Genomic DNA, 22,234 nt, shown 5'->3' with positions numbered 1-22,234 from the left:
TGTTTGTTTCTCATTTGCCTCCAGGTCCACGACTTCAGGCCTGTACAATGTGTTTTTTTTTTGTTTCTTAATGACCAAAGACCTGATGATTTACCAGTATACTTGGTGATTCTTAGAACTTTCGGTGTGGCTTATTCATATTTTTATTCCTGTTAAAATACCTTTTTCCATGGGACTTATATGCTCACCTTGGCCCTTCTGAAAGATGCGACCTACTTTGCTTAAGTGATGTCCTAAAAAGCACTGTTGCTCCAGTAATTGTCCCTGCTTCTTGGAAGCTGTAACGTTCAAGCTTTGTGAACAAGTCAATGGTAGGGTGTTGCAATTCTGTATATAATCTACCATTCACACTTCAAATAATTTTCACTTTCGCTTACACTTAAAGTCCCTACCAATTCTTCCTCAGAGGCTGACAGTATGTCCCACAATGTGGATGTTGGGGAATTAAACTGTGCTTTTGTGTTCCTCCAGAGTTTTTGTCCTCCCTTGTGGAATCCTGTATAGGAGGAAAACGTCGTCAAAGATGTTTACCATTCCTGAAATTATATTTGCCCACCACCCATTTTATCCTCATACATTCAGCATTCATGCTGCGGTTTTTAACTCTGAAACTGGTAGCATTTGTCCACAATAAGGTGAAAGTCTTGAGCTAGGCTCTGAATTTTGTTGTGGCACATGCCTTTACATCTGTTACGGGTGCCAGGAAATGGTATTGAGCACTTAAAAGGTGCTGATTGGAAATACAAGTGCATTTCTCATCCTATTTACTAGCGTACTCTTAATCTTAAAGCTGTCTTCTCAACCACTGTGCCATCACCACCTTAACAAATATACGTTGAATGCAAATCTAAAAGGTCTTGAGTAAATGAGGGAGACAAGATGGGGCCGCACATTGTTTTGAGGCTTAGGGTTCAGTGTTTTTGGGGTAAACCTGTATAGGTTGAGCGTGTTTTGAAATCTGAGGGGATTAGGTAACATTTTCTTGTTGGGTTGCTAGGCTGTAGTTCAGAGTTTCTCAATAAAGACTTCATCTTACCTGTATACTGACTGATAATTGTGTTTGCTGAAGTACAGTAAAGACCAACTAAAGACTTGGCATCAGGAAAGGCAAAAAGTCAGGGGGTAACCATGCCAAGGAGGCATTACCTTACAGTGTCAAAACGCTCTTTCAATTGTAATGTCAACATACCTATGTCACACAGCTCTAGTCCATGAGGAAACAAAGCAGATGTCACACAGTGGGACCCACATCTGTGAAATCATGAGGGAAAGTGACAACTCAGTGACCATACACTGGGTGAAAAGGACAGACAGTAGAGAGGTAGTAGTGTTAAAGTACATGTAGTAGGCAGGTTTGTATTCTTACCTGTGTCTCACTGGAAGTATTGCAGGATCACCGTTTTCCTGTTGTCGATGTCCTCTTCTTCTGCTTCCTCGTCTTCACTGTCCACAGGCCCCACAGCTGCCACAAAATCTCCATCTGGACCATCCTCCTGCAGAAAAGGCACCGGTCGTCGCAAAGCTAAGTTGTGAAGCATACAGCAGGCCACGAAGATCTGGCACACCTTCTTTGGTGAGTAGAATAGGGATCCACCTGTCATATGGAGGCACCTGAACCTGGCCTTCAGGAGGCCGAAGATCTGCTCTATAATCCTCCGAGTTTGCCCATGGGCCTCATTGTAGTGTTCCTCTGCCCTTGTCCTGGGATTCCTCACTGGGGCCAGTAGCCATGACAGGTTGGGGTAACCAGAGTCACCTGCAAATGGCGAGGGACAACTGTTAGACACACACTAACCTGTAGGGATATCCCCAGACCCAGCCAACCATTCCCACTGACTTGCTTCCAGGTGCTCACCTAATAGCCACACACGGTGCCTCTGGAGTTGACCCATCACATAAGGGATGCTGCTATTCCGCAGGATGTAGGCGTCATGCACTGAGCCAGGGAACATGGCATTCACATGGGAGATGTACTGGTCTGCCAAACATACCATCTGTACATTCATCGAATGATAACTCTTCCGGTTCCTGTACACCTGTTCACTCCTGTGGGGGGGTACCAAAGCCACATGGGTCCCATCAATGGCACCTATGATGTTGGGGATATGTCCGAGGGCATAGAAGTCACCTTTCACTGTAGGCAAATCCTCCACCTGAGGGAAAACGATGTAGCTCCGCATGTGTTTCAGCAGGGCAGACAACACTCTGGACAATACGTTGGAAAACATAGGCTGGGACATCCCTGATGCCATGGCCACAGTTGTTTTGAAAAGACCCACTAGCAAGGAAATGGATCACTGATAGCACCTGCACTTGAGGGGGGATTCCTGTTGGATGGCGGATTGCTGACATCAGGTCTGGCTCCAACTGGGTACACAGTTCCTGGATTGTGGCACGGTCAAACCTGTAGGTGATAATCAAATTCCTTCCCTCCATTGTCGACAGGTCCACCAGCGGTCGGTACACCGGAGGATTCCGCCATCTCCTCACATGTCCCAGCGGACGGTGCCTATGAAGGACAACAGCGAGCACAGAGTTAAACAACTCAGAGGTATGTACCCACAGTCTACACAGAACACCATTCACACACAAAATGTGGCCTGTATGTGTGTTGAGACTAAGCCTAGGTATGTGTGACGCAGTTGGTAATTAGGCCATGTGGGCCCCTGAAATGGCGGCTGTCTGACCTGTAAAGTGGGACAATGGGATGTGAGGTAACTGCGCTGGCGTTGTACACCGTCGCGGTAGGCGGTCGAAGACCGCAGCGCAATGCTGCATTGGTTAACATTGGACCCTATGGGTCCCAGGAGCCAATGAGGATGTACGCCGGCGGTGATGGTACGCACCGCCGTGGACATGACTGCCGCGGACGTGACCGCCATTTTCTAGCTGTTGAATCACACGATACCTGATCTTCAACAGGAGAGGACCTACACTGCAAGTGCTGCTGTGACCTCGGTCTGGAAGAGACAATGGCTCGTGCATCTGGGGAAAGGGCCCCTGCCTTCACATCGGAGGAGTTGGAGAAGCTTGTCGATGGGGTCCTCCCCCAGTACACGCTGCTCTACGGTCCTCCAGACCAACAGGTAAGTTCACAGGGAGCATGTTGTATGGGCTATGCCTGTGTGGAGAGGGCTGGTTGTAAGAATGAAGGGGGCAGAGTTATGCGTGCATGAAAGACGGTGGGTGCATGTGCCACATGGCAAGGGTAGGGATGGGACCCACTCACTTTGACGGCGCAGTTGGTAATGACTTCTCTTCGTACCCTGTACATTTCATGTAGGTCAGCGCCCACCAGAAGAAGGATATTTGGCGTGCCATCGCCAAGGACGTCCGGACCCTGGGGTTCCACCACATACGGAGCACCCACTGCCGGAAGAGATGGGAGGACATTCGCCGCTGGAGCAAGAAGACGGCGGAGGCTCAGCTGGGGATGGCCTCCCAACGTGGGAGGGGTGCCCGTCGAACCATGACCCCCCTGATGTTCAGGATCCTGGTGGTGGCCTACCCGGAGTTGGATGGCGCTTGAGGGCACCACAGCAGACACAAGCCGGTGAGTACACTCTCATTCAGCTGACTGCGCGCAGTGGAGGTGTCTGAGTGGGGGAGGAGGGCTGTGAGTTTCCCTAGGCCAGGGCGAGTACCGTAGGCTAGGCCCCTCCGTAAGGCATGGCCCTGTGGCCCCCCACCCCACCTCTGTAGAGTGCCAAGTACAGCTATTCATGCACCTGTGTCATCTATGTGTACAGATGTCTTCCATAGCCTTGTAGGCCATTTCCCAGGAATTGCACTGTAGAGCCCAACAGCGCAATTGTGTCTGTCTTGTCCGCCAACGGTAGCAGTAATCCATGCACTCAACATGTCTTTCTTCTGTTTCCACCCCCCTTTTTTGTGGTCTCCCTGTTCTTGTGTGCATTAGCATCATCAGGCGGAGGAGCAGTGGCACCGGAGCACGAGGGAGCTGCATCCCACATGGCCATGGAGGGCCACACTACGGACTCTGAATACTCCAGTGGGACGGAGGGCAAGGGGAGCACCACAGTGGGGACAGGAGCTCCCTTGTGGTGGGGGCAACATCTGTGCCCCCCACTTCTACAGGTACAGCCACCAGCACCGCCCTCCCAGCAGCCCCTCAGCCTTCACCCCGTGCCAGCTCACCCAGGAGGGTGGGCATCACTTTCGCCCCAGGCACCTCAGCTCCTGCCCCAGTCACCCCTGCTGCCCTCAGTGAGGAGGCCATTGACCTCCTCAGGTCACTCACTGTTGGGCACTCTACTATTGTGAATGCCATCCAGGGTGTAGAACGGGAGTTGCAACAAACTAATGCATTCCTCGAGGGCATTCATTCTGGTCAGGCGGCCCTTCACCGATCCTTTCAAACTCTGGCCTCAGCACTGATAGCAGCCATTGTCCCTGTGTCTGGCCTCCCCCCTCCAACTTCCTCCACCCAGACCCAATCCCCTCTACCTCTGCCTATCCCAAGCACACCATCAGACCAGCCTGCACACACCTCACCACACAAGGGAAGCTCAGGCAAACATAAGCACCACACATCCCACAGGCACTCATGCAAGCATCACACACATACAGACACACCAACATCCACTGCCTCCACTGTGTCCCCCTCCTCGTCGTCTCCCTCCTCCCTCCCAGTCTCGTCTACACCCACACCTGCATGCACTACCTTTACAGCCACTACGTCCCGCACCAGCACACCCCGCTCACGTGCAGTCACCACCCCCACTACCATTCCCACGTCCCCTGTGTCCTCTCCCAGTGTGTCTGTGACGCCCCGTCCGAAGATACACAAACGCAGGCACACACCCACCCAACATACATCCACCTCACCACAGCCTTCAGCGCATGTACCTGCACCCAAAACCACAAAACGTACACCTCCTACAACCACCACCTCTTCCTCCACTCCCAAACCCCCTCCAGCTACCCGTCCCAGTGTGTCCAAACAACTTTTCCTGTCCACGATTAACCTATCTCCCCACCCCCCCCCATCCAACTCCTAGGTCCCGAACTAGCATCTCAGCCACAAAATCTCCGGGACCAGTGGTGCCTGTTGTCACAGGTATGTGGAGTGCACCGGTCACCAGGACAGCCAGTGTGTCACAGAGCCACAGCACAGCCAGTCCCCCCCTGTGAAGCACCAGACGTTGGCCAGTGCCCGGCGGGAGAGGGGGAAGACTCCAGCCACCCAAGCCGCTCCCAGGGGTCCCGGTGGGAGTGTGGACTCAGCTGTGACTCCTCCCAAGGTGGGGAAGGGCCAGAAGAAACCCGGCAAGTCTGGGACGAGCAGCACGGCGGAGAAGCCCGCCAGCCCCATCGTCGCTGCCCAGGAGGCCACCGCCAGCCCCATCGTCGCTGCCCAGGAGGGCCCCGCCAGCCACAGCCCACCTGCCTAGTAGGGCCCCGCCAGCCACAGCCCACCTGCCCAGGAGGGCCCCGCCAGCCACAGCCCACCTGCCCAGGAGAGCCCCGCCAGCCACAGCCCAGCTGACCAATGAAGGAGAGCCAGCCCCAGCCCAGCTGGGCAATGAAGGACCGCCAACTCAAGCACCGCTGCACAGGGCAAGCACCGCTGAACAGTGCAAGGACCGCCAACTCAAGCACCGCTGAACAGGGCAAGGACCGCCAATTCAAGAACGGCTGAACAGGGCAAGCACCGTTGAACAGGGCAAGGACCACCAACTCAAGCACCGCTGCACAGGGCAAGCACCGCTGAACAGGGCAAGGAACGCCAACTCAAGCACTGCTGAAAAGGGCAAGGACCGCCAACTCAAGCACCGCTGCACAGGGCAAGCACCGCTGAACAGGGCAAGGACCGCCAACTCAAGCACCGCTGCACAGGGCAAGGACCGCCAACTCAAGCACCGCTAGCCATGAGCGGCAGGGGCACTGACGCAACAGGGACCGTCACAGGGTGAGTGATGCACTCTGGGCACCAGTCCCCCTCCAGAACCAGTGGAGACATGCATCCACTCTGTCTTTCCTTCACAGGATGAAGCACCCTGGGCACCAATCACCCTCCAGAACCAGTGTAGACATGCATCCACTCTGTCTCTCCTTCACAGAATGAAGCACTCTGGGCACCAGTCCCCCTCCAGAACCAGTGTAGACATGCATCCACTCTGTCTGTTCTTCACAGGATGAAACACTCTGGGCACAAAGCCCCCTCCAGACACCAGTGGAGAATGTTATCCACTTGAGAGACTGTGGCTTTGCACTCCCCAGGATTGATCAGTGGGCAAACCACCCACTGTAGAGACTTGAGAGACTGTGGCTTTGCACTCCCCAGGATGCAGCAGTGGGAAAACCACCCACTGTAGAGACTTGTGAGACTTTGGCTTTGCACTCCCCAGGATGCAGCAGTGGGCAAACCACCCACTGTAGAGACTTGAGAGACTGTGGCTTTGCACTCCCCAGGATTGATCAGTGCGCAAACCACCCACTGTATAGACTTGAGAGACTGTGGCTTTGAACTCCCCAGGATTGATCAGTGGGAAAACCACCCACTGTAGAGACTTGTGAGACTGTGGCTTTGCACTCCCCAGGATGCAACAGTGGGCAAACCACCCACTGTAGAGACTTGAGACTGTGGCTTTGCACTCCACAGGATTGATCAGTGGGCAAACCACCCACTGTAGAGACTTGAGAGACTGTGGCTTTGCACTTCCCAGGATACATCAATGGGCATGGAGGCCCCTCGTGGATCTGGCGTCATGCACTCATCCGGCTGAGGTGCCACCCTTTCCCTTCCCCCAGAGGTGCCTGTTGTATTTCTATCTGATGCCCCTGCAGTGTTCTCTCTGTTTTGATCTGGTATCGTGTGTGGGCCCCGCCCATGCATTGTGGGCCCAGTGATCCACGGACTATAAATGGTGCAATATCTGGACTAATAATCTTGGTGTATATTTTGTTAATAGTGTATAATAATAATGTCGATTTTTGCTTACTGATTTTTGATATATTACAATGGTTACACTCATTTCCTTTTGTCTTTGCATTCTTCCGGGGGGGGGTGGGGGTTGGGGGGTGTTAATATAATGTATAAATATGTATTAGTGTGTGTGTTGTCGTGGGTGGTGGTGTTGCGTGTGTGTGTGTCCCTGTTTTTTCCCTCCCCTCTCCCCTGTGTCATAGGTGCAGTACTCACCGTGGTCTTTGCCGCCGGCGTTGTTGCTCCTGGTACAGGAGCAGGAAGACAATCGCAGGGAGAATTTGGAGGTCCGGGTCCATGGTGTCCTCCTTCCTCGTGGAGTGTTTAGAGGTGAGCGTTTTCCCTTTGAGATTCCTGTTTCCGCCGTGTTTTTATCCCCGGTGTATCCTCCCCGGACAAGGTGGCAGATTGGCCTGTCATAATAGTGTGGCAGGTACATTGTCCTCTGCCTGTCTGTTGGCGGTGACCACCGAGATGTTTGTTTGTACCGCCGTGGCGGACAGAGTGTTAAAGTGGCTGTCTTTGTTGGTGGTTTCTGCCACAGTCGTAATTGCTAACTTTTTACCGCTGGCCTGTTGGCGGTCTTACCGCCGCTTTAACACCGTCCGCCAGGGTTGTAATGACCACCTCTATCTTGCACCTTAACTTTTTGCAAGGATTAATTCAGTGCAGCCTAAATATTGTACTGCCTCATGAGGATTTCTGATTTGATCAAGCCGACTTTCTTGATCCTCAACGCGCCCCGTCTTCCCTCACGGGCCAAAATAACTAAAAGGGACAACTGAATAAATAGTTTGTCAATCTGTTCTAGGTCGTTCATCTCAGCGGCTCTATCCAGTGTTAAGGTTAATTTCTCTTCCTGTCGTCTTCTGGCGCTGCTGTGGCACAATCTAGTTACTGTTTTTCACCTAATAGTAAAATTCTCAGTTTGTAATACTCTGTGCTCAGTTACCGAATTCTATGATCTTCTTGGGTGCAGTTTAATAACTGATGCACGTAATGGGGATTAATCCATGGCTACATAGGCATTTACAAGGTTTAACATATTTAGGGTTTTTACTTAATTTGTGCCCGGAAGCACGTCTTTGATTTGTTCCATATGACAAGCTTTGATGCACCAGAGTGGGGAGCGGGACACACTTCCAGGCACATGGACGATCAGTTCATGGTGCATTACGTAAAGAACCCTGCGACTTGTAACTTGCTGAATGGTTAGATGCTGCGCTGAGTCATAGTCACTACTAATGGGAACACATGATCAAGCATATTAACATTGGGATATCTGAGCTACTAATTGGCAGATGTGATCAATGGTAACTGTGAGGTAAATTGATATGATATTCAGTATGTTTTCTGAGATAGCGTTCGATAATTAATAAACTATTTCCATATCTTATTTTGTGTATTTTTATCCTTATGAGGACAGTTGGCTTTCAGGTTTCCGAATCCTCCTGAGTAAAATCATTCGGAATTATAAATTTGTATTTTGTCAAATTCTGTACCAAATCCTCCCTAAAGCTACAGCCAATGTTTTTGTTAATGGAGGATTAAGAAGGTTGGGCCTATGAAGTAAGGCTCTGCTGATACTATCCCCCTAGAGTAAAGGGAAGTAGAGAACTGTCAGTTTCAAGAAGAGCTAGTGACGTGTTACTACTTCCTACATTTGCCCTGTTCTCATTTGCTCATTGTTGTTGCGCTCTAGTGGCAGTATGCATCATGGCTGTGTTGGCTTTGAACAGTGGGAGAATTCTTTCAGTGCGATCACTGGGGCGAGGGATAGTAATCTAGCTTCCGACAGTGTTCTACATTTCCTGTGGGCACCGTTGGAGTGACGTCTAGTATGGGCGATGTTATAGCACCCACGCCAATATGTCTTATTGTATCCTTTCTGGGGGTACATCAGGTAAAAGAAGTCCATCTGTTACGTGAAAGTCTTTTTTGCAGCTTGCTAATAGGACCGATATTACCAAAACTGTAAAAAAAAAAAAAAAAAAAAAATTGCCCTCTCAAAGACACCTTAATACAACATGGACACAAAGTTGAATGCTTTCAAGTGTAAGCAATATTCTGCCCACATTAGAAAGCAGGACCCCACACTATTTCAGTAGCTCTTGATGCTCACAGTTTTGGTGTTACCGACCACAGACAAACTTTCTGTACAGATCCAACTTGCACCAAAATGCATACTTTTCATTAAATCTGTGAAGTGGAAGATCAATCGGTAACCTGGCAAGCCTAGATTTAACTGTAGAGAAAGATAGTTACAGGCAGTACTTGGTGATGAAAGGTCAAGGGGTGAAGATGGTGCTTTGTGTGGTGGTTTATTTTTTGGACTTTTTTGTTTTCCCTCTGCCCTTCCACATACATCTCTATGTCCTTGAAGGGCTAAACTTCTGTGTAAAATTCAGGAGGAGGACTAGGCTTCCAGTAGGCTGTGGGTGTACCAGAAAATAATATTTTTGCTTCTTGAAATCATGGGTATCGCTTTTTTCAGTAACATTTTTGTTTTTGCTGACAGGAACGTGATGTCTTGGTCGATTCCACCTCTTATGGGCATAAAAACCGAACTCCCAGAGAGAAATGGTTCCAGGGCCTCATCTGGACGTCACGGTGAGCATAATTCCTACAGAATACGGGCTTTGAATGTTGAACTGTGAGCCGGTCTGCATCATAGTTTTCTTTTGTGGAGCTCGCTCTCTTGCATTGCATATTGTGTATTGAGCCCCTAGGATAAGATTAATGTTCAACACCAAGCCTGTTTAAGAGTCTGAGTAATCTAGTCCAGTGCAGTTCTGTGCTTTCACCCTGTGCATCTTCCCATGTTGCAGGCCAAAAAAGCCTTTGAAAGGGTTGAGAGGCCAGCATGGTTCTAAGTAAATTTATATATGGGTACAGGAGGCTGTCACATGCCAGGTGTGCATACCACAGAGCCAGGCCACAGTATACTAATATTTCCAATTAGAGGAGCAAGGCTCATTTGACACTTTATGGGGTATCCTAGCTTGTGAACTTCCAGACCAAGCCAGAAGTCTGTTGGCGGTTTTATGGCGTTTTTTTGGGCGGTATTTTGCCGGTCATGTGTATTTCGGCGCTCTTTTGGCGGTCATGTGGCGCTCTTTTGGCGGCCGTTCGGCGCTCTCCTGGCCCTCTATCGGCGCTCTCCTGGCCCTCTATCGGCGCTCTCCTGGCGCTCTCTGTCGGTGGTCTTTCGGCGCTATTCTGGCGCTATTCTGGCGCTATTCTGGCGCTATTCTGGCGCTATTCTGGCGCTATTCTGGCGCTCTTTCGGCGGCCATTTGGCGCTCTTTCGGCGGCCATTTGGCGCTCTTTCGGCGGCCATTTGGCGCTCTTTCGGCGGCCATTTGGCGCTCTCTCGGCGGCCATTTGGCGCTCTCTCGGCGGCCATTTGGCGCTCTCTCGGCGCTATTCTGGCGGCCATTTGGCGCTCTCTCGGCGCTATTCTGGCGGCCATTTGGCGCTCTCTCGGCGCTATTCTGGCGGCCATTCGGCGCTCTTTCGGCGCGGGGGGCATAGGTGGGAGACTAGTCTTCACCAATGTGCGCATATGCGAGTTAGCATTCAGGTGTAAAACAGTAGCATGATCCAAAGACAAAATTAGCCCTGCTCTGTTACCTTTAAGTTAAAGATCCTTACCCTCTCTGGAGCCAAACTATTTCATAACACACAGCGTCCTGTCAGAAATTGGTTGGAAAGGACTCTTTCTTGCACCTTAACTTTTTGCAAGGATTAATTCAGGGCAGCCTAAATATTGTACTGTCTCATGAGGATTTCTGATTTGATCAAGCCGACTTTCTTGATCCTCAACGGCCCCGTCTGCCCTCACGGTCCAAAATAACTAAAAGGGACAACTGAATAAATGGTTTGTCAATCTGTTCTAGGTCGTTCATCTCAGCAGCTCTATCCAGTGTTAAGGTTAATTTCTCTTCCTGTCGTCTTCTGGCGCTGCTGTGGCACAATCTAGTTACTGTTTTTCACCTAATAGTAAAATTCTCAGTTTGTAATACTCTGTGCTCAGTTACCGAATTCTGTGGTCTTCTTGGGTGCAGTTTAATAACTGAGTCAAGTAATGGGGATTAATCCATGGCTACATAGGCATTTACAAGGTTTAACATATTAAGGGTTTTTACTTAATTTGTGCCCGGAAGCACGTCTTTGATTTGTTCCATATGACAAGCTTTGATGCACCAGAGTGGGGAGCGGGACACACTTCCAGGCACATGGACGATCAGTTCATAGTGCATTACGTAAAGAACCCTGCGACTTGTAACTTGCTGAATGGTTAGATGCTGCGCTCAGTCATAGTCACTACTAATGGGAACACATGATCAAGCATATTAACATTGGGATATCTGAGCTACTAATTGGCAGGTGTGATCAATGGTAACTGTGAGGTAAAGTGATATGATATTCAGTAAGTTTTCTGCGATAGCGTTCGGAAAATGTATAAATTATTTCCATATGTTATTTTGTGTATTTTTATCCTCATGAGGACAGTTGACTTTCAGGTTTCCGAATCCTCCTGAGTAAAATCATTCGGAATTATGAATTTGTATTTTGTCAGATTCTGTACCAAATCCTCCCTGAAGCTACAGCCAATGTTTTTGTTAATGGGGGATTAAGAAGGTTAGGCCTATGAAGTAAGGCTCTGCTGATACTATCCCCCTAGAGTAAAGGGAAGTAGAGAACTGTCAGTTTCAAGAAGAGCTAGTGACGTGTTACTACTTCCTACATTTGCCCTGTTCTCATTTGCTCATTGTTGTTGCGCTCTAGTGGCAGTATGCATCATGGCTGTGTTGGCTTTGAACAGTGGGAGAATTCTTTCAGTGCGATCACTGGGGCGAGGGATAGTAATCTAGCTTCCGACAGTGTTCTACATTTCCTGTGGGCACCGTTGGAGTGACGTCTAGTATGGGCGATGTTATAGCACCCACGCCAATATGTCTTATTGTATCCTTTCTGTGGGTACATCAGGTGAAAGAAGTCCATCTGTTAAGTGAAAGTCTTTTTTGGCAGCTTGCTAATAGGACCGATATTACCAAAACTGTAAATGTCACATGCCAGGTATGGATACCACAGAGTCAGGCCACATTATACTAATATTTCCAATTAGAGGAGCAAGGCTCATTTGACGCTTCATCGGGTATCCTAGCTTGTGAACTTCCAGACCAGGTCAGAAGTCTTTTGGCAGTTTTTTGGAGTGTTTTGGCTGTCATTTGGCGCCATTTGGCTGTTTTTTGGCTGTCTGTAAGGAAATGCCTCCTTGGAATGGTTACCCCCTAATCTTTTGCCTTTGCTCATGCTAAGTTATGATTTGAAACTGTGCTGGGACCCTGCTAACCAGGCCCCAGGACTAGTGTTCTTTCCCAAAACTGTACATTTGTCTTCACAATTGGCACAATACTGGCACTCAGGTAAGTCCCTTGTAACTGGTACCCCTGGTACCAAGGGCCCTGTTGCCAGGGAAGGTCTCTAAGGGCTGCAGCATGCCTTATGCCACCCTAGAGACCCCTCACTCAGCACATGCACACTGCTTCACAACTTGTATGTGCTGGTGGGGAGAAAATGACTAAGTCGACATGGCACTCCCCTCAGAGTGCCATGCCAACCTCACACTGCCTGTGGCATAGGTAAGTCACCCCTCTAGTAGGACTTACAGCCCTAAGGCAGGGTGCACTATACCACAGGTGAGGGCATATGTGCATGAGCACTATGCCCCTACAGTGCAGGGTACCCATAAGAGTATATGGTCTGGGAGTTTGTCAAAAACGAACTCCACAGTTCCATAATGGCTATACTGAAAACTGTGAAGTTTAGTATTAAACTTCTCAGCACAATAAATACACAATGATGCCAGTGTACAATCTATTGTAAAATACACCCAGAGGACATCTTAGAGATGCCCCCTGAATACATGCCCGACTTCTAGTGTAGGCTGACCAGTTCCTGCCAGCCTGCCACACACCAGACATGTTGCTGGCCACATGGGGAGAGTGCCTTTGTCACTATGTGGCCAGGAATAAAGCCTGTACTGAGTGGAGGTGCTTCTCAGCTCCCCCTGCAGGAGCTGTAACACCTGGCGGTGAGCCACAAAGGCGCACCTCTTTTGTTACAGCGCCCCAGGGCATCCCAGCTAGTGGAGATGCCTGCCCCTCCGGCCACTGCCCCCACTTTTGGCGGCAAGGCTGGAGGAAATAATGAGAAAAACAAGGAGTCAGCTCCCACCAGTCAGGACAGCCCTTAAGGTGTCCTGAGCTGAGGCTCACCCCTGCCTTTAGAAATCCTCCATCTTGAGTTAGGAGGATTCTCCCAATAGGATTAGGGATGTGCCCCTCTCCCCACAGGTAGGAGGCACAAAGAGGGTGTAGCCACCCTCAAGGACAGTAGGCATTGGCTACTGCCCTCCCAGACCTAAACACACCCCTAAATTCAGTATTTAGGGGCTCTCCAGATCCCAGGAAATCAGATTCCTGCAACCTGAAGAAAGAAGAAGGACTGCTGACCTAAATCCTGCAGAGAAGGAGGAAGACGACTACTGCTTTGGCCCGAGCCCTACCGGCCTGTCTCCAACTTCGAAAACCTGCTCCAGCGACGCATCCAACAGGGACCAGCGACCCTGAAGTCTCAGAGGACTGCCCTGCATCTAAAGGACCAAGAAGCTCCCGAGAACAGCAGCCCTGTTCAAGAAACTGCAACTTTCTGCAACAAAGAAGTAACTTTAAAGACCCCACGTTTCCCGCCGGAAGCGTGAGACTTTCCACTCTGCACCCGACGCCCCCGGCTCGACTTGCGGAAAAAACTAACACTACAGGGAGGACACCCCGGCGCCTGTGAGCCCGTGAGTAGCCAGAGTTGACCCCCCTGAGCCCCCACAGCGACGCCTGCAGAGGAAATCCAGAGGCTCCCCCTGACCGCGACTGCCTGTGTCAAGGGACCCAACGCCTGGAACCAACACTGCACCCGCAGCCCCCAGGACCTGAAGGAATCGAACTCCAGTGCAGGAGCGACCCCCAGGCGACCCTCTGTCTAGCCCAGGTGGTGGCTACCCCGAGGAGCCCCCCCCTGTGCCTCCCTGCATCGTTGGAGAGACCCCCGGTTCTCCCCATTACTTCCTATCTAAAACCTGACACCTGTTTGCACTCTGCACCCGCCTGCCCCTGTGCCCCTGAGGGTGTACTTTCTGTGCCTGCTTGTGTCCCCCCGGTGCTCTACAAACCCCCCTGGTCTGCCCCCCGAGGACTCGGGTACTTACCTGCTGGCAGACTGGAACCGGGGCACCCCTGTTCTCCATTGAAGCCTATGTGTTTTGGGCACCTCTTTGACCACTGCACCTGACCGGCCCTGAGCTGCTGGTGTGGTAACTTTGGGGTTGCCTTGAACCCCCAACAGTGGGCTACCTTGGACCCAACTTTGAGACTTGTAAGTGTTTTACTTACCTGCAAAACTAACTTCTACTTACCTCCCCAGGAACTGTTGATTTGTGCACTGTGTCCACTTTTAAAATAGCTTATTGCCATTTCTACAAAGACGGTACATGCTATTGTGATTATTCAAAGTCCCTAGAGTATCTAAATGGAATACCTTTCATTTGAAGTATTACTTGTAAATCTTGAACCTGTGGTTCTTAAAATAAACTAAGAAAATATATTTTTCTAAATAAAAACCTATTGGCCTGGAGTAAGTCTTTCAGTGTTTTTCCTCATTTATTGCCTGTGTGTGTACAACAAATGCTTAACACTACCCTCTGATAAGCCTACTGCCACAAAATAGAGCATTGGAATTATCTCTTTTTGCCACTATCTTACCTCTAAGGGGAGCCCTTGGACTCTGTGCACACTATTTCTTACTTTGAAATAGTATATACAGAGCCAACTTCCTACATTGGTGGATCAGCGGTGGGGTCTAAGACTTTGCATTTGCTGGACTACTCAGCCAATACCTGATCACATGACTTAATTCCAAAAATAGTCATTAGAAACTGATTTTTGCAATTGGAACTATTTTTCTAAATTTTTAAAAGTCCTGCTAGGGCCTTGTGTAAGTCCCTGTTAGCATTTCTTTTAGAGTTTATTGTTTTGTAAAAGCTTGGATTAAGTTCTAGAAATAGTTTTAGATTCTTAAAAAGTAATCCCAACTTTTAGAGAAATAATGTCTAGCACAGATGAGATGGTGGTGGAACTGAACCTCACCCGTTACCTGCATCTAAAGATGTCAGAGTTAAGGTCTTTTTGTAAGCTAAAAAAGATAAAAACTGGGTCCAACTCTACCAAAGTACAGCTCCAGGAGCTTTTGGCTGAGTTCAAAAGGGACAACCCCTCTGAGGATAATACTTCAGATGGGGAAATTAGTGAACAGGAGGATGACTTCCCCCCTCCTGTCCTAAATAGGGAGAACAGGGTCCCTCAAACCCTGACTCCTCAAATCCTAGTCAGAAAGACTGGTTCTTCCATAGGGGATTCCAGTAGCTCTGAAAACATTGAGGGCAGCCTCAATGAAGATGACCTCCTGTTAGCCAGGATGGCCAACAGATTGGCTTTGGAGAAGCAGCTCCTAGCCATAGAAAGGGAAAGAAAAGAGATGGGTTTAGTTCCCATTAATGGTGGCGGCAACTTAAATAGGGTCAGAGAGAATAATGAAATGCTAAAAATCCCCAAAGGGATTGTAACAAAATATGAAGATGGTGATGACATCACCAAGTGGTTCACAGCTTTTGAGAGGGCTTGTGCAACCAGAAAAGTAAACAGATCTCACGGGGGGGGGCTCTCCTTTGGGAAATGTTCACTGGAAAGTGTAGGGAGAGACTCCTAACACTCTCTGGTAAAGATGCAGAATCCTATGACCTCATGAAGGCTACCCTGATTGAGGGCTTTGGATTCTCCACTGAGCAGTACAGGATTAGGTTCAGGGGGGCTCAAAAATCCTCAAGCCAGACCTGGGTTAATTTTGTAGACTACTCAGTGAAAACACTGGATGGTTGGGTAACTGGAAATGAAGTGCATGACTATGTTGGGCTTTATAATTTGTTTATGAAAGAACACATTTTAAGTAACTGCTTAAATGAAAAGTTGCATCAATATCTGGTAGACTTAGGTCCAATTTCTCCCCAAGAATTGGGAAAGAAGGCAGACCACTGGGTCAAGACTAGGGTAACCAAAACTTCCACTGGGGGTGACCAAATGAAAGGGGTTACAAAGCCTCCCCAGGAGAAAGTGGGTGACACGACAAAGAAAGAGAGTCCTCTGTAGGCCCCTAGAAACCAGACCAGGTGGGTGGGCCCCAAGACACAACCCAAAACAAAGGTGGGTCCCAGGGTAAGAACTGGGATGCCACTAAGGCATGGTGCCAAAACTGTAGACAGACAGGGCACCACACCAAGGACACTTCTTGTCCCAAAAGCAAACCCCATAGCAAAGTCCCAGAGGTAACCAGTGTAGCCATTGGGGGTGACTCCCCAGATAAGGAGGTCTTCATAGCCTTCAACTTGAAAAAGGGCCCAACAGGTGAGTTGGAGATTCCAGAGGGAAGTAGACACTTCCACCGCCTACTGGTGAATGGAATTCCAGCCACTGCCCTGAGAGACACTTGTGCCAGTCACACTATTGTGCATGACAGGCTGGTTTTCTCAAACCAGTACATCCCAGGTGAGACTGCCAGAGTAAGAGTTAGCCCAGACAGGGTCAGTGATAGGCCTGTGGCTTTTGTGCATATAGAAGTGGTTGGGACTTTTAGCTAGAGAAGGGTGGTAGTCAGACCAGACCTCCCCCTTGATTTCCTCCTTGGAAATGACTAACCAGAGGTTACTCAGAGCCTAAGAGGGGAACTGGTCCAGTACCAGCCCTCTCCCAAGGATTCTGGAGGTGCTACCTCTGCCGTAACTGCAAGTAGGCCGCAGAATAAAAAGAAAAGAAAACAGAGTAGGAAAGGGGGGTAACCTTTAGCCAAGGTTCCAGTAAGCCAAGGAGATTCTGCTCCAGTAAGGGAGAACTCCAAAAGTGGCACTGGTAAAGTCCAACCTGGCCCACAAGAAGTCCTGACTAGTCAGGCAACTGTTCAACTGGAGTGGGTGGCTCCTCAGTTAACAGAAGAAAGAGTGGAAGAAGGGTGTTTACTACAAGATGCAGTAACCCCCCACTCCAACACAGCAGACAGGCACCCTGAACCCAAAGAAGCCTGTAACTTAGCTTCTTCCCTTGTAGGTGAAGAGCTAAAGGTGTGGTTCTGGGCACTGACAGCTGTCAGTGGCCCCTGCTGGGTGTTAGCCTTTATGGCTGCACTATCCTTGGCATGGTGGTCTGACCCCATGCCAAATAGCAAGTTAGGCCCCCTGACCATGTTGGTCATGGTGGGGTTACTCCGGCTATGGGTAACCTCTTTGGGTAAACTAGGGGTGTGACCCTGGCTAAAATGAGATTAGCAGAGGTGGATACCTCTAAACCCAAAATAGAGAAAATAGGTGAAGACATTAAAAAGTCAGACAAGAGGCAATTCGGACTAGGTCCTATCACTGTGGAAGTGGGTAGTTCCCCAGAGGGAATGACCTGAACAGGAGGATGTAAGGCAGAGTAGGCCCTGCAACAAACCAGCCTATTTTCCCTACTCTTCCTCGCCTGACAGACTAGGAAGACTCTCCCAGCTTTGGCTGAGTCTCCTGGCCTGTGGGCTGGGGGGAGGCTTGTGTAAGGAAATGTCTCCCTGTTGCAGTTACCCCCCACTTTTTTCCTGATACTGATGCTGACTTGACTAAGAAGTGTGCTGGGATCCTTCTAACCAGGCCCCAGCACCAGTGTTCTTTCACCTAAAATGTACCATTGTTTCCACAATTGGCACGCCCCTGGCACACAGATAAGTCCCTTGTAAAAGGTACCAGTGGTACCAAGAGCCCTGTGACCAGGGAAGATCCCTAAAGGCTGCAGCATATGCTGTGCCACCCTAAGAGACCCCTCACCTAACAAATGCACCCTGCCATTGTAGATGGTGTGTTTTGGTGGTGAGAAAAAGGCAAAGTCGACATGGCATCCCCCTCAGGATGCCATGTCCACAAAATACTGCCTGTGGCATAGGTAAGTCACCCCTCTAGCAGGCCTTACAGCCCTAAGACAGGGTGCACTATACCACAGGTGAGGGCATAGCTGCATGAGCATTATGCCCCTACAGTGTCTATGTCTATTCTTAGAGATTGTAAGTACAGTGTGGCCATATTAAGTATATGGTCTGGGAGTTTGGCAAAAACAAACTCCACAGCTCCATAATGGCTACACGGAATACTGGGATGTTTGGTATCGAACGTCTCAGAATAATAAACCCACACTGATACCAGCGTTGGATTTATTAAAAAATGCACACAGAGGGCATCTTAGAGATGCCCCTTGTATTTTACCCAATCTTTCAGTGCAGGACTGACTGGTCTGTGCCAGCCTGCTGCTGAGAGACAAGTTTCTGATTCCCTGGGGTGAGAGCCTTTGTGCTTAGCACCTCCACCCTGCGGGAACTGTAACACCTAGCAGTGAGCCTCAAAGGCTCAGGTTTCGTGTTACAATGCCCCAGGGCACTCCAGCTAGTGGAGATGCCCGCCCCATGGACACAGCCCCCAATTTTGGCAGCAAGTCCAGGGGAGATAATGAAAAAAACAAGGAGAAGTCACCCACCAGTCAGGACAGCCCCTAAGATATCCTGAGCTGAGGTGACCCCTGTCTTTAGAAATCCTCCATCTTGATTCTGGAGGATTCCCTGTAAGGAAATGCCTCCTTGGCATGGTTACCCCCTGACGTTTTGCCTTTGCTGATGCCAAGTTATGATTTGAAATTGTGCTGGGACCCTGCTAACCAGTACCTTTGTCTCCACAATTGGCACAACCCTGGCACCCAAGTAAGTCCCTTGCTGACCACATGGGGAGAGTGCCTTTGTCACTCTGTGGCCAGGAACAAAGCCTGTACTGGGTGGAGGTGCTTCTCACCTCCCCCTGCAGGAACTGTAACACCTGGCGATGAGCCTCAAAGGCTCACCCCCTTTGTTACACTGCCACAGGGCATCCCAGCTAGTGGAGATGCCCGCTCCTCTGGCCACTGTCCCCACTTTTGGCGGCAAGGCTGGAGGAGATAATGAGGAAAACAAGGAGGAGTCAACCCCCAGTCAGGACAGCCCCTAAGGTTCCCTGAGCTCAGGTGACCCCTGCCTTTAGAAATCCTCCATCTTGAGTTTGGAGGATTCCCCCAATAGGAATAGGGATGTGCCCCCCTCCCCTCAGGGAGGAGGCACAAAGAGGGTATAGCCACCCTCCAGGACAGTAGCCATTGGCTACTGCCCCCAGAACTAAACACACCCCTAAATTTAGTATTGAGGGACGACCCTGATCCCAGGAAATCGGATTCCTGCAACCTACAACAAGAAGTAGGACTGCTGACCTGTAAGCCCTGCGGAGATGACAACTGACTTGGCCCCAGCCCTACCGGCCTGTTTCCAGACTCTAAGAACCTGCACTGCGATGCATCCAACAAGGACCAGCGACCTCTGAGGACTGAGGACTGCCCTGAACCCGAAGGACCAAGAAACTCCTGAGAACAGCGGCACTGGTCAAAAACTGAAACAACTTTGCAACAAAGAAACAACTTTTAAAGAACTCTCTCTTCCTGCCGGAAGCGTGAAACTTCACACTGTGCACCCAATGCCCCCTGCTCGAGTTCAGGTAAACCAACACTGCAGAGAAGACTCCCAGGCGACTACGATGACGTGGGTACCCTGAGTCGACCCCCCTGCACCTCCACAGTGACACCTGCAGAGAGGATCCAGAAGCTCCCCCTGACCGCGACTGCCAGTTTACAAGGAACCTGACGCCTGGACCAAGCACTGAACCACAGCCCCCAGGACAGAGAGGTACCACCTTCCAGTGCAGGAGCGACCATCAGGCAGCCCTCTTCCTAGCCCAGTCGGTGGCTGGCCTGAGGAGACCCCTGTGCCTTGCCTGCATCGCCTAAGTAACCCCCGGGTCCCTCCATTGCTTTCAATAGCAAACCCGATGCCTACTTTGTCCACTGCACCCGGCCGCCCCTGTGCCACGGAGGGTGTGTTTTTTGGGCTTGTGTCCGTCCCCCACCCCCCACCCCTCCAGTGCTCTACAAAACCCCCCTGGTCTGCTCCCCGAGGACGCAGGTACTTACCTGCTAGCAGACTGGATCCAGGGCACCCCTGTTCTTCATAGGCACCTATGTGTTTTCAGCCCTCCTTTGACCTCTGCACCTGACTGGCCCTGTGTTGCTGGTGCTGTGGCTTTGGGGTTGCCTTGAACCTCCAATGGTGGGCTGCCTATGCCCAGGAGACTGACTGTGTAAGTGCTTTACTTACCTGAGAAACTTAACCAAACTTACCTCCCCCAGGAACTGTTGATTTTTGCAGTGTCCACTTTTAAAATAGCGTATTGCCACTTTAATCTAAACTGTGTGTACTAATGTTTGAAATCAAAGTTCCATACTTACGTGTGTGAAGTACCTTGCATTTTATGTACTTACCTCAAATCTTGAATCTTGTGGTTCTAAAATACCTTAAGAAAATATATTTTTCTATATAAGAACCATTGGCCTGGAGTTAAGTCTTTGAATGTGTGTTCGTCATTTATTGCCTGTGTGTGTACAACAAATGCTTAACACTACCCTCTGATAATCCTCCTGCTCGACCACACTACCACAAAATAAAGCATTAGAATTAACTAATTTTGCCACTATTAACCTCTTAAGGGGAAGCCTTGGACTCTGTGCACACTATCTTTCACTTTGAGATAGTATTTATAGTGCCAACTTCCTACATATAGTTTAATAGATTGTGCTATTGCTCTACCTATAACACAAATAATGGCCAGTTGCAAGGGTCACATGCTACAATTGCAAATGGTAGCGCTAGCAACAAATGAGAATGCCTCGTTGTAAGCAAACCACAAGTTCTCATTATAGCGGTTTGAAACAACTGGCATAAACTGCTTTTGGACTTCCACAAGGAGGGGCACGAAAGGCCCGGTGCAATGTAGTACTCTAAAATGTCCACCCACAACACTGTCCAGGATTCTGAGTGGCAGTACTGACACTGGGCAGCCATCAGGTGGAAGTTGTGCAGGTCACCAGGCTTCTTTCCTCCTCCTTTGTCCTTGCTGGCCCTTGCATTAAGCGACACAAAGACCAGCCACATGAACCAGTCTCCTCAATCCGACCTTGAACCCGAGGTAGGGTGGCTTATCCCTAGATGTAGTCTTTGGATACAGCTTCCACGAAGTTGATGCTGACATCAGGATGGAAAAAGTGCAGATGATGTTGAAGATGGTAAAAGCCACCAGACACATGAGGTCAATGACTGTGGCGGCAAATTTTCACTCATTGCAGGCCGCCTCGTCTGCATCCTGGCTACGGAAACGATCTGCCAGGTACTGCACCTCCTCTAGGATCTTCTCAAGTTGGGGATCACCCGGCTCTGAACTGTGCCCGCTGGGCGGCACCCCATTGGAGTGCAGGGAAAGAGAAGCAGGGAAGTCAGGTTGCTTGTGCAAAAGGTCTGAGGTCTTGCCAGTGGTATGGTGCAGCTCTTCTAGGCCTCGGAATCCAATGTATAGTAGGTTTCCATTGGCACTGTTAGGACCACTGCCATGCCGGTCAGGAGTGGTGTGTTCGCTGTCAGAGCTGCAACTCAGAAGGCTTGGGGTACACTGGGGCCTTGGCTCAGCTTCCTCCCCAGGCTTCTTCATCCTCAGGAACCAGGCACACCATTTCAGAACAAAGATCTGCACCTAGGGAAAGCAAAGACACAGAGGGGCATAAAGCAGAGTTTTTCACAAGACCCTATTCACCCTGTCAACACCAAAAGACTGAGAACAAGGGTTTAAGACTAGCGGACCTGAGGGAGAGCTACAGGACATGCAGAAATGGATGTTCTTAAACATTATGTTAATGCTTTCCTGCTGCAACAATATTACATTTATAATATATGTACAAGTTACTTACCTTCGGTAACGATATATCTGGTAGAAACATATTCTAGTTGCAGATTCCTTACCTTAGAATTTTCCCCTAAGCGTCAGACTGGATCCGGAGATTTTTTCTTCGAGCAATACCCTTGCACGTCGGTAGGTGGCGTCGGTTGACTTCGCAGGCGTCGTAGGCATCGTGGTCACACTGATGATGTCGGGAGCAGTACATAGACGCCGCACTCATGCAGTGACGTCAGTTTCTTTTAATGACTTTCCACGCCAGAGCGCAGAGCCGCTAAGAACTTTGATATTGGTGCGCTAGA

The 22,234-nt window shown here is 49.7% G+C and overlaps 2 non-coding genes and 2 pseudogenes across 2 annotated transcripts; 2 read left to right on the top strand and 2 right to left on the bottom strand.

The window, feature by feature from the left end:
- LOC138273938 (neuronal acetylcholine receptor subunit alpha-7-like) overlaps positions 1–21,139 on the bottom strand; it is a 29,261-nt pseudogene extending 8,122 nt beyond the window's left edge.
- LOC138273953 (small Cajal body-specific RNA 4) lies at positions 8,488–8,614 on the top strand. Its single transcript, XR_011200324.1, has one exon. It is a non-coding gene; the product is annotated as a small Cajal body-specific RNA 4 (non-coding RNA).
- Positions 11,577–11,703, top strand: LOC138273959 (small Cajal body-specific RNA 4). Its single transcript, XR_011200330.1, has one exon. It is a non-coding gene; the product is annotated as a small Cajal body-specific RNA 4 (non-coding RNA).
- A 50-nt stretch (positions 21,140–21,189) lies between the features above and the next one.
- Positions 21,190–22,106, bottom strand: LOC138273937 (neuronal acetylcholine receptor subunit alpha-7-like; annotated as a pseudogene).
- Positions 22,107–22,234: the final 128 nt, after the last annotated feature.

Source organism: Pleurodeles waltl, unplaced genomic scaffold, assembly GCF_031143425.1.
Source record: "Pleurodeles waltl isolate 20211129_DDA unplaced genomic scaffold, aPleWal1.hap1.20221129 scaffold_127, whole genome shotgun sequence".
Classification (NCBI taxonomy): domain Eukaryota; kingdom Metazoa; phylum Chordata; class Amphibia; order Caudata; family Salamandridae; genus Pleurodeles; species Pleurodeles waltl.
The sequence above is the reverse complement of the archived record's forward strand: the minus strand, read 5'-3'. Positions and strand labels throughout refer to the sequence as shown.